The sequence below is a fragment of the Phyllobates terribilis genome, unplaced genomic scaffold (genome assembly GCF_046119375.1).
Source record: "Phyllobates terribilis strain yellow unplaced genomic scaffold, ASM4611937v1 Scaffold_9__5_contigs__length_417890890, whole genome shotgun sequence".
Classification (NCBI taxonomy): domain Eukaryota; kingdom Metazoa; phylum Chordata; class Amphibia; order Anura; family Dendrobatidae; genus Phyllobates; species Phyllobates terribilis.
This window is the reverse complement of record NW_027362769.1, coordinates 9,101,577-9,122,859: the sequence shown is the minus strand read 5'-3', so window position 1 is coordinate 9,122,859 and position 21,283 is coordinate 9,101,577. Positions and strand designations below refer to the sequence as shown.

General features: G+C 43.9%; 1 protein-coding gene across 20 annotated transcripts in view; it reads left to right on the top strand.

Moving 5' to 3' along the window:
* GULP1 (GULP PTB domain containing engulfment adaptor 1) overlaps positions 1–21,283 on the top strand; it is a 1,414,565-nt gene that overhangs the window by 701,016 nt on the left and 692,266 nt on the right. The window contains exon 1 of one of the 20 annotated variants that reach the window (XM_073646317.1): positions 1,325–1,398. The exons of 18 other annotated variants lie outside the window; for them this stretch is intronic. The gene's annotated coding sequence lies outside the window, so the exon portion shown is untranslated. Of the gene's footprint in view, positions 1–1,324; positions 1,403–21,283 lie in introns of those variants that run through there. One more of the 20 variants, XM_073646316.1, reaches the window with a different exon arrangement.

Here is a 21,283-nt window from a genome sequence, read left to right as displayed (position 1 = left end):
CTCAATTTAAGTCTATGAGAGCCAGAATGAGACCAAAACAAGGATCTCATAGATTTATATTGAGAGCTTATGACCGTTACCTCTGACTTCCAGTCAGTCAGAAGTTGAGGTTACAAAATGGCAGCGCAGGAGCGAAACAGCCCCGGGAAGAGCTGAAGACAATGGCTGGTAAGTATAAGACTTGTGGCAGGGAACTTACAGTAGTTGCACCACTCCAGTGCTGAAATAAAAAAAAAATAAAAAACCGCGCTGGGGTGGTGCTTTAAAACATGCTTCTTAACATGACACAGGAGCATATCGGTACACTGCCTGTCTCCTTTCCTCTGCTTTTTGTACTGGTAAGGGCCCTTTCATATATTTTTTGTTTATCAATGTTAAGCAATGATGCTGTTAGGGGCTGAGCTGGTGAGATGAATCTGTAAACGCCAGTCAAGGTAAAGCAAACGGACCTAGGGCAAGTGTACAGCAAGTCGGATTGGCCAGATGCCATGTGGGACAGAGGACCAAGACAGCAGGCAGACATCTAAGGCTGTGCGAATGTGTTGCATTTTTTGTCACATTTTCATTATTTTTTTCGACCTAATTTTGTCACAAAACCTGAAGTGTTTCCTGATGACAGCAAATTGAATGAGAATCCTGAAGTGTCATGCACATGCTGCTTATTTTTGACTTGCAAATGTAGAGCACATTTAAATCTGCAACATGTCAATTATTTCAACATTTTGCTGCAGATTTCACTCATACTAATTAGTGGGGAAAATTTTGCAACAAAAATGCATGTAAAAATAAAACGCACATATTTTACACTGAATTTTTCCTGCCAAGAGATGCAGTAATGGTGCAGAAATGTCTGCACCAACTACTTAACGTGTGCACATACCCTAATGCTGCATTCACCTACATAAGTATGGTGTTCCCCTGGGGCTCAGCACTAATGTTATAATATGCGTATTGTACTGGAAACAAGGTTACACTGTATAAGCAATGAGACGTAAATTTAGATAGATGGAGATGACAGACAGCCATATAGAGCAGTAAACTGCCGTCATGGCAATCTATTCTCCGTTACATTGAATGCTACAATGTATTAATCAGTAATATACTGCTGTGTTTTGCCAAGTGTATTAAAATATTATTCCATACTTAATACAGAAATATTTCGGTTTGTTTTCTTTGTGTTAATACAGTTGCCCTAAATGAACTATTATGCATTTGTAAATACGGCCATATCCCGACCATAGTAAATGAATAAATACAATTTCTAATGTTACCATGTACTTTTGAAGTCTCTACCAATAAAATGCTCTGCTCAGAGTCTGGAGCAGTGTCTAGCAAGCATCTGCAAAGCATTAAACTCGCAGCAACACTTCCCGTCTCAGATTCCTGTCCTTTTGTCTAGTAAGTAAGTAGCCGCTGTTTTGTCTCGTTTTCTTTTAGGCTTTTGGAACTAATTGTGTTTGTTACTTGAAGTTTCTGAAAATGTTGCCTTCATAGGTCCAAGCAGCGTCTTTGTCTCCCATTAACCTATGGATGTTATCAGGGGATCACATGTTTCAGGGATCTGGATTTCTGAATAACATGGCAGCATGCCCAAATAATTTTCCACTGAGGATCTGTAAACTAGTAGCTCAGTGGAAGAAGGGGATTTGTGACTCGGACACTACGGTTTGTGTGAAATGAAATATTTCTCCACTATTAATGGGAATGTCAGTGTGATTAGAGTAAAGGTCTCTGGAACTATAAGTGTGGCTGATAAACAGAGAATTGGGTCATGTTGTTCAGACTTGTGATTTGCTGTTATTCATGATAATAATGCTGTTCATGGGACAGAGCAGAAATATCAGAGTTCAGAATGAGAACAAACCAAGCTGTTGAGTATTTCCCGGTGCCTTTGTAAGTGCTGATTTATATGCACCTCTTTATCACTTCACATTCACCGAGCATAACAAAAGAAGAATGGGAAATCTAAGAGTGGGAAAACTGAAGCCTTTCATTTTTATATTCTGTTTTTCTTTTTATAAAAATGCTTAGTGCACGGAATAGCACAAGCCCACAGACTTCTGCACGAAATGCACTGCAGAGCAGGTTCCCCCTGAGCGCCAGTCCCCCTGTTTGTGCTTTACCTACAGAAGTAGAGGCGCTTAGCCTAGTTTCTGTTTTTTAGTAGTGTACAGGCCGACAATATGCGGTGACTTTGCATTGCAGACCTCGTTATATGTTGCCCTGGAGGTACAGTGCTGAGCTTCCCTTGACTTGATCTACTGTTCTGTCCATAGCTTGTGACCAGTGATTGCCTTCTGTATTTGATCCAGGCGCTTTAATTCAGTGCGTTGATGTCCATCTCAGTTAACCACATAGCATGCGGTATCTTTAATTTTGTATCTGTTGGTTGTTTCTTTAAAAATGGGACTAATTTGTTCCAAGGTGCTCTTTGCTACTGCTCTGCAGCTGACTCATTAGTTGCACTACAGCAGCAATTTAAAGGGGTTGGACACTTTATTTTAACAAATGTGTTGGAGACATAACTTTGTGGCACTCACTAGTATATATTTATTGGGTTCTCCTCCTGCACTTGTTAGTGTAGCTTTCCTCACAACTCTCATGTCCTAATAATCACAGAGGAGCATATGACCAGACATATCGATCCGGACTGGAGAGATGAAACATACATTACACAGGAAAGCTGTTTCTCAATTGGTGGAGACTGATGGACAAGATTGGTTGCATGCTACTCCATCAGCAGCCATTTTGTGGACAGGAGAGCTGGGACAAAAGCAGATCTGTTAAGTGCAGGAGGAGAATCTGTAATACCTGTATATTGAAAAGTGCAGGAGGAGAATCTGTAATACCTGTATATTGATAAGTTCAGGAGGAGAACCTGTAATACCTGTATATTTGTTGATAAGTGCAGGCGGAGAACCTGTAATACCTGTATATTGATAAGTGCAGGAGGAGAACCTGTAATACCTGTATCTTGATAAGTGCAGGAGATGTACCTGTATATTGATAAGTGCAGGAGGAGAACCTGTAATACCTGTATATTGATAAGTGCAGGAGGAGAACCTGTAATACCTGTATCTTGATAAGTGCAGGAGGAGATGTACCTGTATATTGATAAGTGCAGGAGGAGAACATGTAATACCTGTATCTTGATAAGTGCAGGAGGAGATGTACCTGTATATTGATAAGTGCAGGAGGAGAACATGTAATACCTGTATATTGATAAGTGGCACAAAATCATGTCACCAATATATTTGTGGGAAAAAAATAAAGTGGTCACCCCCTTATAACTTTTGAGGTTAAAATGTTTGTACAATAAACCTTTCTATGGGATAAATACTGTCTATCTGACTGACTGACTTTATTTATATAGAGCCAACAAATTCTGTGGCACTTATTACTATTATTATTATTATTATTCTATGGCACTTAAGCGGTGACATGTACAGACAATAAAAACAATACAAAGTAATACATAGTTCAACAGTTACAGGAGTAGTGCGGGCCGTGCTTATCAGCTTACACTCCATATGAAAATAGAGGGGAGGACACAATAGGTAAGAATATAATATGATTGATTTTATATACCTTTGTGAGTGGTCAATGGATACTTTGTATTCATATGTAGGTATGAAGTTCTTGCATTGTATGGTTCAGTAATCATTATAAATAGGACTTTTCAAACAACACTGCATGAATCAGTCATCAGGCAGTATCTGTATAAGTACAGTTACCAAGTGTTATTGGGTGCATAAAGGATGTGGACACAGATAAGTAGGAGGAATCAGATTCTGAGGAAAATTTAGAAATCGGGAACAATGAAGAGTTAGATCAGTGGAGTGAGGTGATAAGCCTAAAGAGTTGTGTTTTCAAAGCACACTTAAAAATATGAGGGTATTCTTCTTATTATCTGGGGTAGTGCATTCCAGAAAACTGGTGTAGCATGAGAGAAGTCTTAAAATTTTGGATTATGGAGGATCTTAGTCTTAGATCAGTTGCAGAATGGGCAGCACAAGTAGGGTGGTAGACAGAGATGAGAGAGGAGATATAAGATGGTGCAAAACTATGGAGAGCTTTATGAGTGAAAAAGAGAAGTTGTACTGTGTTCTGTAGCGAATTGGTAACCAGTGCAATGACTGGTGGAGGCATTGGTTTAGCAGCTGGACTGAAATATGACCCTGGCTGCCACATTCAGAATGTATTGGAGAAAATAAATTTTGTTCAGAGGGAGACCAGTCAGCAAAGAATTGCAGTAGTCCAGATGAGAATGAATAAGAGAGACAGTAAGAGTTATTGCAGTTTCAAAGGTGAAAAAAGATCAGATTCTGGAGATGTTTTTAAGATGCAGGTTATATGAGCGAGTGAGTGATTGGATATAGAGAATAAAGGAAAGTTCTGTGTTAAATATGACCACAAGACAGTGAGAATGCTGCTTGGGAGTAATGGTTTAACCACCCAAAGCAGTTCTATTAACTGTCTATAGAAGTGGTGGTCTCACATGCTCACTAAGGTTCATTCAAAGGTTCATTCACACAGCGGGCTTTACAGTGAACCTGACAGCTCATACTTTCTGCCTGATCCATGGGTACCATGTATCAGACAATGGATGTATGATTTAAGACATGCATGTTTAACTCTGAAACACTGCAGCATTTTAGAGAAAAACCTAGTTGAAAAGCTGTACAATCGTTACCACTGATCTCAGTCGGCAATGAAGAGCATGTGCTGTGATTGTGCACATCACACAGATGACAGCGAGTAACTGCAGCCTCTGCTCCCTGATGACGCTTTGTTTGAGTTTCCCATCATGCACTGGGATTCTCAAACGAAACGTCATCACAAAGTAGGGGAAAAAAATAGAATAGCAGTTAGTGTATTTAGGGAATGGTAGGGAAATTTTAATTCAAGCATAATAGAAATTAGTTTAGATTACGGCACTAAATAGCTAGGGATTTAGATGAGAATTTCTATGGCCTTCAGACCACCCCTTTAAGTGTATCCATGATCTATTTGGATCATTGATAGATTTGCTCATAGTTTTTAGGTTGTTCTCTCACATCAATAGATTACCAACAACCTACATAGTGTTTAAGGCTAACTTCACAGCTGTGTCTCAGGAAACGAGGTAGAAATTAATGAAGATGTCTTCACGCCCAGACATTGGTATATGCTTCCTGATCTTGTCTATTTGCTCTTGTCCTCCTCCTTCTCCTCATCCTCATCCTCCACCACCATATCACCACCATATCTACCACATCACTATATCTACTTATCTTGCAAGGGGCATTGGAGTTCCTCCAAATTTTTGGCAGCCGTTGAATTCACTGCATAGGCTAACAATATGGGAGTCCCACTTCCTAATAATGGGAACATTGTTTTGAGGAAGCCTTCTGACCTCTATGACTCTTGCAAGGGGTATTGGAGTGCCTCCAAATTTTTGGCAGCCTTTGCAGTCACTGCACATGCAAGAACAGTATGGGAGAACCACTCCTTGCTAATGGGAACATGACGTTACTGTGGCCCAGCTCTATGTGTCTTTAAATTGTTATTGGGGTTTTTCCCAAATTTTGGCAGTCCTTGCAGTCACTGCATGGGCATTACAACTATAGAAGACCCGCTCCTTTCTAATGGGAACATGTCATTGCTGTGGCCCAGCTCTATGTGTCTTTAAATTGTTTTTGGGGTTTTTCCTAAATTTTGGCAGCTGCCGGACACACTGCATACCCTATAACTGGATAGCAGACCCGCTCCTTTCTAATGGGAACATGTCATTACTGTGGCCCAGCTCTATGTGTCTTTAAATTGTTATTGAGGTTTTTCCCAAATTTTGGCAGCCCTTGCCGTCACTGCATGGGCATTACCACTATAGGAGACACACTTCTTTATAATGGGAACATTTTTTTTACTGAGGCCCTCGTTTATGTCTCTTCAAAGGAGTATTGGGGTGCGTCCAAATTTTTGGCAGCCCTTGCAGTTACTGCATATGCAATAACAGTATAGGAGACACACTCTTTAATAATGGGAACAACAAAGCATAGCCGACTGCTGGGCCTTTAAGAATTGTAAGGGCCGCCTGATGTCCCTATAAAATAGTCTTTGTGACTTTCAGAGTCCCTCATTCATAAATGAAACAGGATGTGTCTGATCATGTCTCACGCACCACATGGCAAGATAAGGTAGTAAAATGTTAAAATTACATTTACCGGTGAATGTATTTTTCACCATTGAAAGCAATGCAAAAGTGCAAAATTGCATCAAAAACGCTACGTGTGAACATAGCCCAAGGTGTGGAGGAGCATTTTTGTTTTTGGTTATTTATTTTGCCTTATATACAAGTCATTACCCTGGAAAGGCTGTTCCTTAACATTTTTTCCCAGGAAAATCCATTTTGGTTTAGTTTTTATATGTTTTATTGTGAGTCTGTAAAAGTGGCGTAATACCTCTGACAACATTGTTGACAGCAGTGACCTGGGAGTCAGATATGGTTCCAGGGGTCTTCCCCCTGCTGTTCCCATGTCATTTTAGCACTGTTCCCATCAATTTGGGCAATTTTTAGGTCCTCTGCAGACCGCCGGGGGGACGGGCCGCCAGAAAAATGCTCGAGTTTCCCATAGACTTACATTGGGCTCGTTCCTCGGACTGAGCACTCGAGCGTCCCAATTTGCTCAACCCGAGCAACGAGTACCCGAACATTTTAGTGCTCGCTCGTCACTAGTAGTGTTGAGCAAATTTGTTCGTCATTTCAAATTCGTGTTCGTGTACGTGGTTCCGACTTGTTCGCACCGAAAAATCGGCTCCACCCATGAACGTCCTTGATTTGCCATGCTGTTACACAGATGTCATCTGTGTGACAGCGTCGCAAATCCGGGATGTTCATGGGCGGAGTCGATTTTTTGTCGCGAACAAGTCGGAACCATGTACATGAACACGAATTTGAAATGACGAACAAATTCGCTCAACACTAACCACTAGTAGAAATCTTAGAAATTTACTGGAGTGCTTGAAGTACAGTTTATTTACTTTACTTACTTGTATAGTAACATTAATATCCACAGCACTTCACAGACATTTTCATGACCATTGGGGGCAATGGCTCAAAATTAGGGCTCACAATAAAAATTCCCTTTTGTTATGTCTTTGGGATTAAACCCACACAAACACGAGGAGAGCATACAAACTCCTTGCAGACAGTGGCATAACGACTGTGGTCGCCGTTGCAGCCGTGCCTAGCGGGTCAGGGTCCCGCCAGCACCAGCAGAAACTTCAACTGGATGTGCGTTCTCGAACGCACATCTAGTTGGAGTGTATTGCACCGCACAGATAATAAACGCTGCCGGCCAATTAGAGGCCAGCAGCTGACATCGGCGTGTACATGACCATGGGCACATGCCAGTGATGTCATGTGCTCCTGTCACATGCTGAAGTCAACTGCCAGCTTCCGAAGAGGATGCGCGTGGTGGTGGAGCGAAGGGAAAGTGAGTATTTTTTATTTTTTAATCAGTGGCCATACTAAAATGTATGACTATGGTCTGTGCATTATACAGTACTTTATGGATGACTATGGGCCATGCATTATACTTTATGGATGACTACTGGCCATGCATTATACTTCATGGGTGACTATAGGCAGTGCATTATACTTTATGGATGACTATGGGTCGTGCATTATACTTTATGGAAGACTATGGGCTGTGCATTATATTTTATGAAGAACTATGGGCTGTGCATTCTACTATATGGAGGACTATGGACTGTGCAGTATATTATATGGCAGACTATGGGATACATTATACTATATGGTTTACTATGCAGGTGCGTTATACTATATAAAGGTCTATGCAGAGTGTAATATACTTCTGCTATGGGGCCCCATGACTTTTATGTACGCCACTGGTGAGTATAATGGTTTATATACCAGGATGGGGTGCAGGATAAGGGATATATACCAGGATGGAGCCAGGTTAAAGGACATATATACCAGGATGAAGGGCATATATATACACTGCTCCAAAAAATAAAGGGAACACTTAAACAACACAATGTAACTCCAAGTCAATAACACTTCTGTGAAATCTACCTGTCCAGTTATGAAGCAACACTTATTGTGAATCAATTTCTCCTGCTGTTGTGCAAACTGGTAACAGACAACTGGTAGAAATGATAGGTAATTAGCAAGATACCCCCTATAAAGGAGAGGTTCTGCAGGTGGTGACCACAGACCATTTCTCTGTTCTCATCCTTTTTGGCTGTTGTTTTGGTCACTTTTTCATTTTGCCATGGCTTTCAACCCTAGAGGTACAGTAGCATGAGGCGGTGTCTACAGTACAACACACAGAAGTTGCTCAGCTAGTGCAGTTCATCCAGGATGGCACATCAGTGCGAGCTGTGGCAAAAAGGATAGCCGTGTCTGTCAGCACAGTGTCCAGAGCATGGAGGAGATACCAGGAGTTGTGGAGGCAGCCATAGGAGGGCAACAACCCAGCAGCAGGACCCTTGCCTCCTCCTTTGTGCAAGGAGGAACAGGAGGAGCACTGCCAGAGCCCTGCAAAATGACCTCCAGCAGGCCACAAATGTGCATGTGTCTGCACAAACGGTTAGAAACCGACTCCATGAGGGTGGTATGAGGGCCCGATGTCCACAGATGGGGGTTGTGCTCACAGCCCAACACCATGCAGGACGCTTTGCATTTGCCACAGAACACCAGGATTGGCTAAGTCGCCACTGGCGCCCTGTGCTCTTCACAGATGAAAGCAGGTTCACACTGAGCACATGTGACAGACGTGACAGAGTCTGTAGACGCCGTGGAGAGCGATCTGCTGCCTGCAACATCCTTCAGCATGACCGGTTTGGCAGTGGGTCAGTAATGGTGTGGGGTGGCATTTCTTTGGAGGGCCGCACAGCTCTCCATGTGCTCGCCAGAGGTAGCCTGACTGCCATTAGGTACCGAGATGAGATCCTCAAACCCCTTGTGAGACCATATGCTGGTGTGGTTGGCCCTGAGTTCCTCCTAATGCAGGACAATGCCAGGCCTCATGTGGCTGGAGTGTGTCAGCAGTTCCTGCAAGAAGAAGGCATTGAAGCTATGGACTGGCCCGCCCGTTCCCCAGACCTGAATCTGATTGAGCACATCTGGGACATCATGTCTCGCTCCAACCACCAACGGTCACGTTGCACCACAGACTGTCCAGGATTTGGCGGATGCTTTAGTCCAGGTCTGGGAGGAGATCCCACAGGAGACCATCCGCAACCTCATCAGGAGCATGCCCAGGCATTGTAGGGAGGTCATACAGGCATGTGGAGGCCACACACAATACTGAGCCTCATTTTGACTTGTTTTAAGGACATTACATCAAAGTTGGATCAGCCTGTAATGTGTTTTTCCACTTTAATTTGGGGGTGACTCCAAATCCAGGCCTCCATTGGTTAATATATTTGATTTCTATTGATGATTTTTGTGTGATTTTGTTGTCAGCACATTCAACTTTGTACAGAACAAAGTATTCAATGAGAATATTTCATTCATTCAGATCTTGGATGTGTTCTTTGAGTGTTCCCTTAATTTTTTGGGCAGTGTATATTATATTTTTTTATTCAGGAATCTTGCATTGGGGCCCATCAGACTCTAGTTCTGCCATTGCTTGCAGATGTTGTTTTTGGTGGCATTTGAACCCAGGACCCCAGTGCTGCAAGGCTACAGCGCTAGCGACAAAACCATGTGCAGTTAAGGTTTAACCATGGCATTAGCTTCATAATACACTGATGAGAAAAAGGTTAACAATGTGTTGAACTTTTGACTTCAGGCTCCATATCTCACCATCCACTACTGCTTCGAACATGAAACTGCCATCCTTTATAGACAATCATCTTGACTATCTTATACATAAATTTGACTTGTAACTATTTAGCATATGATTAGTTATGCAAATTCTTGTCATGTCACTGCATTGTTACTGTTTTGCTCCTGATGGTGTAAAAATCTTTTTCTTCCTGTATACTACAAAATACAACCTGTTCTCACATTCATTAATAGCTCAGTGTGTTATTAGGTTGATCCCCAAGCGAAAGGTCACTGGTTCAAATGAAGGAGCAGCCATGAAGAATATTTCCCAAGAAAAGAGAAACAACATCATCCAGCTCATTGATAGTGGTCTGTCAGCAAAGAAAATAGACTAGGCTCTGTTGGGTGCAAATTGGTCTGGAAGAAACAAGGGGAAAAAAAGGCTAACGGATCGAGAAATTGACAAAGCTATCAAGTTCGACATGTTTGAATCTGAACGTGGGCATGCTCAGAAGGATTCATGCAGTGTTGAAAGCCTAAGATGAATTTACAAAATACTAACAAAATAATAAAAATTAAAATGTAGATTTTTTTAGGAGCAAAAGAGTAACTATGCAGTGACATGACAAGAATCTGCATAACGTATCATATGCTAAATAGTTGCAAGTCAAATTTATGTATGAGATAGCCAAGATGATTGTCTATAAAATGATGGTAGTCTCACGTATGAATCAGTTGTGGATGGTGAGATATGGATCCTGAAAATCAAAAGTTCAAAACTATGTTCAATTAGCAGACTCCTCTCCTCATTTTCTGCCTTGATTATTCACTCCTTCTTCCATAATAAAATCTGAGATAAGATACATTATCAGCTTACAATTCATATACTGAATCTGACTTTACAGCACTATTTCATGACATCTGGCAGTACAGATGAAAATGGATTCTGAATTGGCACACACAATCTTCCAATAATTTTGTGTGCAAAACAGAAAATTGATCTGATAGCTAAGCATTATATTTACACTGTGTGCAGAATTATTAGGCAAGTTGTATTTTAGAGATTTATTTTTATTATTGATCAACAACTATGTTCTCAATCAACCCAAAAGACTCATAAATATCCAAGCTTATTATTTTTGGAAGTTGGAGTGGGTTTTTTTTAGATTTGGCTATCTTAGGAGGATATCTGTTTGTACAGGTAACTATTACTTTGCAGAATTATTAGGCAACTTAATAAAAAACAAATATAATCCCATCTCACTTGTTTATTTTCACCAGGTAAACAAACCAATATCAGTGCACAAAATCTAGAAATAAAAATTTCTGACATGCAAAAACAAAAACCAAAAAAATGAGTGATCAATATAGCCACCTTTCTTTATGATGACACTCAACAGCCTTCCATCCATAGATTCTATCAGTTGCTTGATCTGTTTTCGATCAACATTGCACGCAGCAGCCACCACAGCCTCCCAGACACTGTTCCGAGAGGTGTACTCTTTTCCCTCCCGGTAGATCTCACATTTTATGATGGACCACAGGTTCTCTATGGGGTTCAGATCAGGTGAACAAGGGGGCCATGTCATTATGTTTTCTTCTTTTAGACCTTTACTGGCCAGCCACGCTGTGGAGTAGTTTGATGCATGTGATGGAGCGTTGTCCTGCATGAAAATCATGTTTTTCTTGAACGATACCGACTTCTTCCTGTACCACTGCTTGAAGAAGTTGTCTTCTCGAAACTGTCAGTAGGTCTGGGAGTTGAGCTTCACTCCATCCTCAACCCAAAAAGGTCCCACAAGTTCATCTTTGATGATACCAGCCCATACCGGTACCCCACCTCCACCTTGCTGGCGTCTGAGTCGGAGTGGAGCTCTCTGCCCTTTACTGATCCAGCCTCTGGCCCATCCATCTGGCCCATCAAGAGTCACTCTCATTGCATCAGTCCATAAAACCTTTGAAAAATCAGTCTTAAGATATTTCTTGGCCCATTCTTGACGTTTTATCTTATGTTTCTTGTTCAAAGGTGGTCGTTTTTCAGCCTTCCTTACCTTGGCCATGTCCCTGAGTATCGGGCACCTTGTGCTTTTTGATACTCCAGTAACGTTGCAGCTCTGAAATATGGCAAAACTGGTGGCGAATGGCACCTTGGCAGCTTCACACTTGATTTTCCTCAATTCATGGGCTGTTATTTTGCACCTTTTTTGGCCAACACGCTTCTTGCGACCCTGTTGGCTATTTGCCATGAAAAGCTTGATTGTTCGGTGATCACGCTTCAAAAGTTTGGAAATTTCAAGACTGCTGCATTCCTCTCCAAGACATCTCACAATTTTGGACTTTTCAGAGCCCGTCAAATCTCTCTTCTGACCCATTTTGCCAAAGAAAAGGAAGTTGCCTAATAATTAAGCACACCTTATATAGAGTGTTGATATCATTAGTCAGAGATGCATATCACCAGATTTACTTAATTGGTAGTTGGCTCTCAAGCCTATGCAGCTTGGAGTAGGACAACATGTCTAAAACGTATCATGTGATCAAAATACTCATTTGCCTAATAATTCTGCACACAGTGTAGTATCCTTCTTATATAGTGTATAAGATAATCACTAGTGATGAGCGAGCATACTCACAAGTACTCTGTGCTTGTCTGAGCATCTCAGTACTCGAGATGCTCGGAGCTCGCCAAGTACTTCCGAGATGCTCAGGCGGTTGCTCAGGTCCCTTCCCTGCATGTTTGGCGTTCTTTAGAAAGCCAATCAGCAAGCAAGGATTGTCTGCCACACACTGTAATGCTGCAGCCATGTTGGTTGTGGCATTACAGTGATTAGCTGGCCACACAGCGTCATCAGGTCTATATCAGATCTGGCGCCGCCGTGCTTGTCACAGTCTACTCCACAATCAATCAGTGTAGGGAGAGGTGCTTCTGAGCTAGGGAGAGATTTGGTTGTTTTTTAGTTAGTGTAGGTGTTCCACAAGATTCTCTACATATCCATCTCAACTAACAATCCTTCTGAGGACTAATCCAGCTGCAGAGATATCAGTGTTAGGCAGGCAGGGTATATAGCAGACTGCAGTGCATATAGCAAGAGGGTCCATTCCAGTTCTGTCTGCTGGTGCTTTTACAGATATTTGTAGAAATAGCCCCAGGTATCAGGGGCCAGGAATAATTTTGTTTTATCTTAATCCTGATTATTTGCTTAAAAAGCAATCCAGAGAACACCACTTTTCTGCGGCATTTGCTTGTTGGCACTGCAGAATACAGCCAGGTCCTTTCCATATTACAGCGCTAAAAATCCAGCTATTTAAAACTGTGGTTTGTCCGTTACATGGATCACAAGTAAGTTCGCTCAAAATTCTGACATTTATCGCCTCCATTAAAATTTTGTTTCAGTGTGTCAGCGAAGTTATTGACACCAGTTTGCTGTTAAAAATAGTTACCTACAGGACAGCTATTTAAAACTATAGTTTGTCCACCACACGGATCACATATAAGTTCGCTCAAAATTCTGCCATTTCTGGCCTCCATTAAAATTTTTTTTCAGTGTGTCAGCGAAGTTATTGACACCAGTTTGCTGTTAAAAATAGTTACCTACAGGCCAGCTATTTAAAACTGTGGTTTATCCGTCACAGGGGTCACATATAAGTTCTCTCCAAATTCAGCCATTTGTAGTGAGCGTGATATTGTCCTCCATTTAAAATGGGCAAGGCGATTGGCAAGGGATGGGCAACTGGACGTGATGGTGATGGTGCATGCAGAGGCTGAGGCCGTGGGTAAGCTGAAATTGTGCCACAGCAAACACCCACATCTTCTCGCCCGACCTTCCTGTCCCAATTACTAAGGGCCCGCAGCACACCACTATTGAACCCAGAGCAGTGTCAAAAGATTGTTGGTTGGATAGCGGATAAGGCTACCAGTCATTTTGCCACCACCACTCTGTTTACTACACGGTCAAGTCTCAGTAGCCCTGAGTCTGGACCGTGTATTCCTCACCCTGATACTCCTTCCTCCCACCATGCCGAGTGCCCGGAGACAACTGATCCCACACTTGGACACTCCAAAGAGCTGTTCACTTTTCCATTTATAGATTTGGGTCTCTCAACTGGTCCACTTGAAACAGGGCAAGAGGAGATCGCATGTAGTGATGCCCAAATATTTAAGCAGCCACAGTCATATGAAGGCGACGGTGGGAAAGTGTCACAAGAGGTGGATGATGATGAGACACAATTGCCAGAAAGTCAGGAGGAGGACCACGATGTGGAAGTGGAAGACGAGGTGGTGGATGATATAGTAACTGACCAACCTGCAGACATGCAGAGCGAGTATAGCAGCACACAGGGTAAGGGAGGCAGAGCACTCCACCAGGCATGAAGAAGCAGTGTGGTGGCCGCAGACAGAAGGCAGGCAACCGTTCCCCGTAACACCAACACGATGGAAGTTGGCAGTACAACTGTTAGGTCTTCCCGAGTCTGGTTGTTTTTTAAAGACTCTGCCGATAACCCCACAAAGGCCATTTGCACCACCTGCCAGGCCAGCATGAGCAGGGGTGGCAAAACTAGCAGCCTGACCACCACCAGCATGATCAGGCACATGGAATCAAAGCACCCAACTTTGTGGGACGAACCCCAGGGTCCCGGAACAGTGTCTGCGGGTGACAACACTGCTTGTTCTGCTGTTGTGCGTGCAATCCAATCCCCTGTCCATAGTGTATGCGAAGATGCCTCCTGCCCTGCACCTGACGTTGCACACTCTCAACTACCACCATCAGCAAGCACGTCCTTGTCCCAACGCAGCGTTCAGTTGTCCATACTCCAGTCCTTGGAATGCAAGCGCAAATACACAGCCAACGCCCCACAGGCCACACTAATAAATTCCCACATTTCGTGACTGCTTACGCTTGAAATGTAGCCTTTTAGGCTCGTGGAGACGGAAGCTTTCCGCAACCTGATGGTGGCGGCCGTCCCTCGGTACTCTGTCCCCAGCCGCCACTATTTCTCCCAGTGTGCCGTCCCTGCATTACACAAGCACGTGTCCCACAACATTAGCCGTGCCCTCAACAATGCAGTTACTGGGAAAGTCCACCTAACCACGGACACGTGGACAAATGCTTGTGGGCAGGGACGGTAAATCTCGCTGACGGCACACTGGGTTAACATAGTGGAAGCCAGGACTCAGTCGGACCTTGGGACTGAACACATCCTCCCGACGCTGAGGATTGCGGGCCCTAGGTCAATCAGGATTGCCCCCACTGTCTATAGCTCCTGCACCTCATCCTCCTCAGCGTCCTCCTCCTCTTCAGCCTCCATCTCTGAAATGACCACATCAGTCACAAGCTGGAAGCACTGCAGCACTGCCTCAGCCAAGCGGCAACAGGCTGTGCTGAAGCTAATATTCTTAGGTGACAAACCACTCAATGCTGAAGAGTTGTGGACAGCTCTGAAAGAGCAGGCAGATCTGTATCTGACACCGCTGAACCTACAGCCAGGCATGGTCGTGTGTGACAATGGCCGGAACCTGGTGGTGGCTCTGAGGCGAGCTCACACATGTACCATGCCTGGCCCATGTGCTTAACCTCGTGGTTCAATGGTTTCTCAAAACCTACCCAGATCTTCCGGATCTGCTTGTCAAAGTATGCCACCTGTGTGCCCATTTTAGAAAGTCAGCTACAGCTTCCGCCGCCCTTGCCGTGCTTCAGCAGCGTTTGCAGCTTCCGGCTCACCGACTAGTGTGTGATGTCCTCATGCATTGGAACTCTACACTGCAGATGTTGGGAAGGATTTGTGAGCAGAAGAGGGCATTTGTTGACTACCAGCATCACTGAGGCTGTATTCAGTTCAGACTCCACAAATAAGACCTCAGGAGTGGACATGGATGTCAGACTGATGTACCATCCTCCAAAACTTTGAGGACTCCACCAAGATGGTGAGCAGCAATGATGTCTTAATTAGCGTCCCCATCCCGCTTCTCTGTCTTCTGAAACACTCTCTGCTCACAATCAAAGATGATGCATTGCAGGCGGAGCACGATGAGATGGAGCAAGGAACAATACAGGGTGATTCCACATAGCCCAGCCTCATCTTATCCCAATGTGGATTGGGTGACAATAAGGAAGAGGAGGAAGAACAGGAGCTATTTTCCTGTGCTATAGACGGTACTACCTGTAGAACTGTCATACTGTTTGTTTAGCGTGGATGGCCTGAGGACATGGAGGAGGAGAGCATGGTCAGTCGCCCTCTTGGTGAAGACACGGAAGTCTTACCTGTTAGCAGTCTGGTGCACATGGCTGATTTTATGTTACGCTGCCTTTCCCTTGACCCTCGCGTTCTCAAAATTTTGGGTGACAGTCATTACTGGTTGGTGACACTTCTAGACCCACACTACAAGGAGAACTTTCTATCTCTTATTCCTGAGGCAGACAAGTCTACAAAAATGGGGCAGTACCAGAAGGCCCTTGTTGCGGAACTATTAAAAAAATTCCCATCTGAAAACGCTGGTGGCAGAGGTCACAGTTTGTTGGACAACCAAGGAGTACAGGTGAGAGAGACACAACTCCAATCCAGCAGAGGCAAGGGAAAACTGTCAAAGTTCTGGAAGAGTTTTCTCAGCCCCTCCTATCGCACAGACCCTGAGGCGCGGGGTACTCTCACAAGGAGTGCAAAGTTTGGGAAGATGCTGAGGGAGTACCTTGCCGACCATACCAACGTCCTCCGTGATACCTCTGTGCCTTATAATTATTGGGTATCCAAGCTGGACACGTGGCATGAACTGGCTCTTTACGCCTTGGAGGTCCTGGCCTGCCCTGCCGCTAACGTTTTGTCAGAGCGGGTTTTTAGTGCCGCTGGTGGAATTATAACTGATAAGCGCATCCGCCTGTCAACTGAAAATGCTGACAGGCTGATGTGGTGCCCCTGAGGGTTCAGTCGCCACAGAGGTACTGCATCTCACCAAGAGGTGTGGTATCTCACTCTCAGGTAAGGATGGAGTACTGCCCGGGACCCACCCTCTTGCATCCATTACACTCCACTTCAGAGGGAAGGGCGAGATTGCTCCTAAGGGAGAGCACAGTCCCTGGTCCCTGGCTGGAGGGTGGAACCGTGTAGTGGGTGTGGGTGGAGGAAGTAGTTTAGGGGAGCACTTCAGGAGGAGTATAAGAAAGCAAGGAACCATCTAGAAGGAGTTCAGTAAGGGGTGAGTCCTGCTCAGGAGAGCAGTGGAGGAGGTCCAGGCTCCTGGCTCCAGTGCTTGGAGCAGGAGTTGAGAGGAGTGGGGCCTAGTAAGAGAGGCCCAGGAAAAAGAGAGAAAGAGGACGGGAACAGGGAAGGCTCCAAGAGGAACAGAGGGGATTCTAGGGGCACGGGAAGTGCGAATGCCACCTGTGCACCCGAATCTTCAGGAACGTGGAGGGATCAGGCCGCAAAGAGGACCGACCCCTAACTAGTGGAGAACTACAAGGCTCAGCTAGAAACTGGAGGCTTCTTTACTTTCAGGGTGAAGCTGCTCACAACCGCAACTACATCGCTAAAAAGGTAGCCACATAGGATTCAGGGAACTGCAAGTTGCCCGCCAAAATCTGAGGTTACTGGCTTAAGACACTGGTAGCGAGGCTCAGGGCAGGAGGGTGAGAGCCAGCACAGGAAGACGACCGAGGAAGGAACATAGAAAGGAGTCCCGTTATGTACTTCTGAAATACCTGAGGGATTGCTGAATCCCTTCCTTGGTGAACACAGGACAGCGTGGGTGGTTACCCTGGTACTGGTAGCATGGAGTTCAACAACTGTGAGTAAACCTTGAAGACTGCATCCCATTGTGTCCTGTAATTGCTATCTGCGCCATCCCCTGCACTACACTGCACAGCAACATCTACCTCATCTATAACATCACTGCACCGCCCTGGAGCTTAGCTCTACCTGTGGAGAGCTGAACCAACTCTGCTGCGTCACCATCAGCTCCAGAGGATCTGCATCGCATACCATAGGTGGAGTCACGAGCATTAAACCATAAAAACTATAATCTCCTTCTATTGACCGCCCTGGGTCACGGACCGGGTCACTGCCACTGTGACATCCCCAGCACCGACCGTCCCGGCACCGAGTACCCCACGGCCCAGGGGGTGCGTCACTGACTCTTTTAAAAATGAACAAGGGCTGGATTGGGCCAGACTTCTCAACACCACCGAATGATAACAGCGTAACATAAATTCAAATACAGTGTCTTATTTTTGGGAGGTCTAACTCTATTCCCATGCACCTCTGTCTTCACAAACAGACATGGGTATACGCTACCTGATTTTGTCTATTTGCTCTTGTCCTCCTCCTTCTCCTCATCCTCCACCACCATATCACCACCATATCTACCACATCACTATATCTACTTATCTTGCAAGGGGCATTGGAGTTCCTCCAAAGGCACATCCGCCTGTCAACTGAAAATGCTGACAGACTGACTCTTATAAAAATGATCAAGGGCTGGATTGGGCCAGACTTCTCAACACCACCGAATAATAGCAGCGTAACATAAACTCAAATCCAGTGTCTTTTTTTGAGAGGTGTATTCCCATTCACCTTTTCACACCCACACATTGGTATACACTTCCTGATCTTGTCTATTTGCTCTGTCCTCCTCCTTCTCCTCATCCTTATCCTCCACTACCATATCACCAGGGTGTCCGTGGTCCGTGATGCAACACCCACATAATTTTTTTGAAGGGTGTTTATGATGCCGGTAAAAAAAAATTGTTATACAGTATGTTCATGTATACCCCCCAGGGGTAAATGTTTGTCAGCCCATAGACTTAGTGCATGGGCATTACAAGTATAGGAGACCCGCTCCTTTCTAATGGGAACATTTTTTTATGAGGCCCTCCTCCACGTCTTTCCAAGGGGCATTGGAGTGCATTCCAATTTTTTTCAGCCCTTGCATTCACTGCATAGGCCAACACTATGGGAGACCCACTTTCTAATAATGGGAACATTGTTTTCAGGAGGCCCTCTGACTTCCACGTCTCTTCCAAGGGGCATTGGACTGCCTCACAATTTTTGGCAACCCTTGCATTCACTGCATAGGCAAACACAATGGGAGACCCACTTCCTAATAATGGGAAAAAAAAATTTCAGAAGGCCCTCCTCTACTTCTCTTCCAAGGGGCATTGGAGTAGGTCCAAATTTTTGGCAGCCCTTGCATTCACTGCATAGGCAAACAGTATGGGAGACCCACTTCCTAATAATGGGAACATTGTTTTCAGGAGGCCCTCCTCTAAGTCTTTTCAAAGGGGTATTGGGGTGCGTCCAAATTTTCAAAGGAGCATTGGGGTGCTTCCAAATTTTGGGCAGCCCTGCAACTCACTGCATACGCAATAACAGTATAGGAGACCCACTCTTTAGTAATGGGAACAACAAAGCATAGCCGGCTGATGGCTCTCTAAGAATAGTGAGGGCCGACTTCTGGCCTTTTAAGAATAGAAAAGGCCGCCTGATGGCCCCATAAAAATAGGCTTTGTGACTTTCAGAGTCCCTCCTTCATAAATGAAACAGGATGTGTCTGATCTTGTCTCACACGCCACATGACCAGATAAGGTTGTAAAATGTTAAAATGACATTTCCCGGTGAATGCATTTCTCACGGTTGAAAGCAATGCAAAAGTGCAAAAAGACATCAAAAACGCTATGTGTGAACATAGCCCAAGGTGTGGAGGAGTATTTTTGTTTTTGGTTATTTATTTTTCCTTATATACAAGTCATTACCCTGGAAAGGATGTTCCTTAACATATATCCCAGGAAAATCCATTTTAGTTTCGTTTTTATATGTTTTATTGTGAGTCCATAAAAGTGGCGTAATACCTCTGACAACATTGTTGACAGCAGTGACCTGGGAGTCAGAAATGCTTCCAGGGGTCTTCCCCATGCTGTTCCCATGTCATTTGAGCACTATCCCCTTCGATTTCTGAAATTTCCAGTGCCTCTGCAGACCGCCTGGGGGGCTGCCAGAAAAATGCTTGAGTTTCCCATAGACTTACATTGGGCTTGTTGCTCGGGTCGAGGACCCAAGTATTCTAATGTGCTCGACCCGAACAACGAGCACCCGAGCATTTTAGTGCTTGCCCAACACTGCTAGTGAGCAACTGCAGTGCTGCCATCTGTGATGTCCTGTAACAGCAGGGGCAGTGGAAGCTTTGGGAAGTGAGTGCAGCCTCAGCTTCTTTTGACATCCTGTTTGAGACTCCTCTCTAATGAAATGTCACTGGAAAAGAAGTTAAAACATATTAGAGATTAGCAGATAGAGAGAAGTGTAGGGTATTGTATTTGACACCATTGAAATTGTTTCAGAAAATGAAGTATTTCTCCAAGAAAATTATTGCAATTATACATGTTTTGTTATAGAAGTGTTTATTTCCTTTGTGTATATTGGAACAACACAAAAAAAGAGAAAAAAAAAGCAAATTGGACATAATTTCACACAAAACCCCAAAAATGGTCTGGATAAAATTGTTGGCACCTTTCCAAAATTGTAGGTAAAAATAATTTTTTTTTCAAGCATGTGAAGCTCCTTCAAACTCACCTGTGGCAAGTAACAGGTGTTGCCAATATGAAAATCACATCTGAAACCATATAAAAAAGGGAGAAGTTGACTCAATCTTTGCATTGTGTGTCTGTGTGTGTTGCACTTAGCATGGGGAACAGAAAGAGGAGAAACAGAAAGAGGTTATAGGATGAGATTGATTGCAGTTATTTATTCCAAAGGGTGTGCAACCAAATATAAAGTTGAGGCCCATTTTTGGGGTTTTGTGTGAAATTACATCCAATTTGCCCTTTTTTCTCAACACTTTTGCCATGACTCTATATTTCAGGAAGGGGCCCAGGATGGTAGATATGTATGCCAGGAGAGGGCCCAGAAGGGGGAACATGTATACCAATATGGGGGAAATGTATACCTGTACGAGGCTCAAGATGATGAACATATATACCAGGAAGTGGACCAAGATGTGAGATATGTATACCAAGAATGGGGACATATATACCAGAAAGGGGCCAAGGATGGGGAACATTAGTATACAATGAAGGGGGAGACATATATCTCTTCACAGGATTTAGATCGCTACAAGGGCCTATACATCTGACCAACATGCAGGGTAGGCCCAGGTCCAAATTTTGCAACGGGAAAATTGGACTATAGTTACGCCACTGCTTTCATCTGTATTTTATTTTGTATTGCATTGTGAACTGTTTTACCTTTTGACAAGAAAATAAAGCAGACTGAGGAATGTAAAAAGCAAATTCCAGAGAAAGCAGTCCCTTGCTTAGAAGCTTGCTGAAAATTAATTTGTGGTTGGGTTTAAGAGAAGCTGTTGAAATCTGTTTTCAGAAAGCCTCCTAGTAAGAGGATAATTGACCTCCTAAAAGCAACAATTTGTTAGACCTAAAACAGCATGGCTTTTTTTGTAAGAAGATATTGTCAAACTAATCTCACTGATTTCTTTGACTATATCACAATAGTGTTGGCTTAAGGTGGTGT